Source organism: Tachysurus fulvidraco, chromosome 13 (genome assembly GCF_022655615.1).
Source record: "Tachysurus fulvidraco isolate hzauxx_2018 chromosome 13, HZAU_PFXX_2.0, whole genome shotgun sequence".
NCBI lineage: Eukaryota > Metazoa > Chordata > Actinopteri > Siluriformes > Bagridae > Tachysurus > Tachysurus fulvidraco.
Genome location: NC_062530.1, coordinates 6,457,196 through 6,460,061, shown reverse-complemented (window position 1 = coordinate 6,460,061; position 2,866 = coordinate 6,457,196). Strand labels below are relative to the sequence as shown.

At 40.3% G+C, this 2,866-nt stretch overlaps 1 long non-coding RNA gene across 2 annotated transcripts; it reads left to right on the top strand.

Moving 5' to 3' along the window:
- The first annotated feature begins 88 nt into the window (after positions 1-88).
- Positions 89-2,396, top strand: LOC125146232. Of its 2 annotated transcripts, XR_007144741.1 has the most exons (3): positions 89-569; positions 809-1,379; positions 1,682-2,396. It is a non-coding gene; the product is annotated as an uncharacterized LOC125146232 (long non-coding RNA). The 2 variants fall into 2 exon arrangements; XR_007144740.1 differs by lacking the exon at positions 89-569 and having other exon boundaries at positions 623-1,379.
- Positions 2,397-2,866: the final 470 nt, after the last annotated feature.

Sequence of the window (2,866 nt, the reverse complement as noted above, 5' to 3'; positions counted from 1 at the left end):
ATATATATATATATATATATATATATATATATATATATATATATATATATATATATATATTTTTAGTTATGAGTTACATTTTTCTAAAATGTAAGTGATTCAGTTTTAATGTCATATGGTGGTCCTGTATAAGGTGCTGTAGTCATCAGAAATAACCCCCTTTTCCCCACACGGACCAATGTTCCTAGAGCTAAACCTTTTTAGTAAGTGTACAACATACCTTACCTCATACATCATACCTTATTTTCTTGTCAATACAAATGTGTTAATGACACTTTGAGCACAGTAGTAGTAAACAGGAGTATAAATAAAACCACGGTTCTGCCAGTATGACATTTGAAAGAGCCTTAATGCCAGTTTAACCAGTTTAACCAGGGGGCCTCCCACAAGAGCGAGCCCCCCTGCTGAAAAGGTTGCTTCCTTCCTGAAACGTGGAGAGCTATAACTCACCAGTGCCGGTTAGTGCTACAGGGCAGGTCATGGCATGTGGGCATAGCTGCGGTCTGTGAGCTCTGTATTGAGACAAGGCCAGTTGAACCAGTCTGTCCGTCCATTGCTGGGAACCTAGAGTGAGTTATGCATTTTGTGTATGTGGGTGTGTGTGTGTGTGTGTGTGTGTGTGTGTGTGTGTGTGTGTGTGTGTGTGTGTGTGTGTGTGTGTGTGTGTGTGTGTGTGTGTGTGTGTGTGTGTGTGTGTGTGTGTGTGTGTGTGTGTGTGTGTGTGTGTGTGTGTGTGTGATGATAGGTTTGGAGGGCACCATATGCTGTGCGAACATATTTTGTTGTTTTTGTCACTTCCTCTCTGCAGGATAACAGTTCTTTTTGTTGCAGTTGTAAAGGAGTGACACCTAATGCCAAGTTGTGTGGTGATTAGGGTGAGGGTTTCATTCAGACAGTTTGATCAATTTTGTGAATGTGTTTGTGCTGGCTTGGGTTGTTTGTGCTGGCTTAAGCTTGTTGTTTTAAACGTGTAACTGAGGCAAGTCTTGCAAAAGGTACAAAGGCTTGTTCTCATCTTTGCAGCGATATATCTGGCGGCACAACCAGCCGGCGACTTAGTTGGTGAGAAAAACAAGTCGGTGACTGCAGGGAAGCAGGATGTGTGTCAAGGACTTGAAGTTCATGAATATGCGAACATGTCAGAGAATCAAAACAACGCTCAATTGTTAATTACAAATCTCATCGATTATGCTTTTTAGTAATGCTCCATTTTTGATAGTGTCTTTATGACTCTAGCGGATGTTCAGTTACAAGGTCCTCATAGAGATCTCCACGAAGAACCGTAGCGTTTGACCACACCATGTGCGGCCCCCTAGGAATGTAAGCATCTTGGAGTGCAAGCCACAACAGGTTTAACCCACATCGCCCAGTCATCTGTGGTAAGAATGAATCATTGTATAAACCCAGATCTTCCTTTATCTCTACACCTCTGTGCCATGGCTGTCTATGTGTAGTCCAGTATTTGGCAGCTGGACCGTTGTGTTTCCCTCCCATGGGGAAGAAGGGGGGTAATTTTAGGCTTCAGATTTCTCTCTGTGGTCTCGGTAAAAAACCAGGGTGGGATTTCAGGTTTTGGGATGAAGGATAAAAAAGCATTAGAAAACCTTTCTGTGGTTTAGCCCTTTAACATGTCCTTCCTTTGCTTTCCCTCTGTCTTTCTCTTCTCTCTCACTGTCCACAGCCCATGTCCCAGGAGAACGAAGAGGGATGACGAAACCAGCCATAGACGTCCATGCATCGTTAAGAAATGCAATTAAGAATGTTTAATTTCTGTTTTTTTTTCTGATGTAAGCACATAAATCGGACTGTGCATTTTGGCTCGCGTTAAAGATCATCCGTCACATTTGTTTAGTCACAGAAAGTGCTGTGCGTGCAGATCTGAGCACACGCTTTCTTGTAACTTAATAATTTTGAGCTTTTAATTACACACAAATACTGATTTGATGGAACCCCCATGTCACTGCATGCGTTATTTGTTATTGAAATGGCTCGAGTTAGTTGAGCTCAGCAGTAGGTCAGCGAGGTTTAATTATGGGATGAATTATTATTAGAATTAAAATTGCCAATATGAGCACAGATGAACCATGATAAACACTTAGTGTTGCTGGTTCATCTGCTACACCTATCATACAGATCACTTTAGAGATGTACAGTTACTGCCTATAGCCCATCTGTTGCTATGTACAATTTGTCAGCCTGCCGTTAGACTGTCCATCATCCTACATGGACAGCATGACAGCAGCACGGTGTTGTGTGTGGCACAAGGCTTAGGTGTTGTAAGTGTATACAGTCATTTATAGAAATAATAATCATAGTTCTTTGTTGTGGTTTAGCAAGCAATGTGTACAGTTTATTAAAGAAAATTATACATGTACTGTATAATAACTTTTGCACTAGAATGCTGTTATGGTCTTTATAAACACATTTAATAAATATTCTGCTTAAAGATATTGTTTAAAGATTCCGGCTAAAAGCTAAGTCTTGGTTTCCACATTTCAGTCATCTTCATGTTTTATTTGTTGTGCATTCTTAACAAAGTTTTATGGAAATCTGTTAAGAAAGGAACAAGTAGCAAGGAAAAATCTGCCTAATACAGCATGAGGAAGAAAACAAATAGGTTCATGAAGGAAGCCATTCTTTTCCAGGTGACACTGGATAGTGCGAGAGTAAAGGTTAAAAGTTATAAGCAAAGAAATTATATTCACTATGAGAGAATAAGAGATCGACTAAGATGAGTTGTGGAGCGTACGTCGGGTCTCATGCTACAAATTCGCCACAGCTGGATCCACGCCATCATTACTCTGACCAGGATAAGGCAGTTACTAAAGATTAATGAATAAATAAATCTTTTGCAAGCCTGACATTT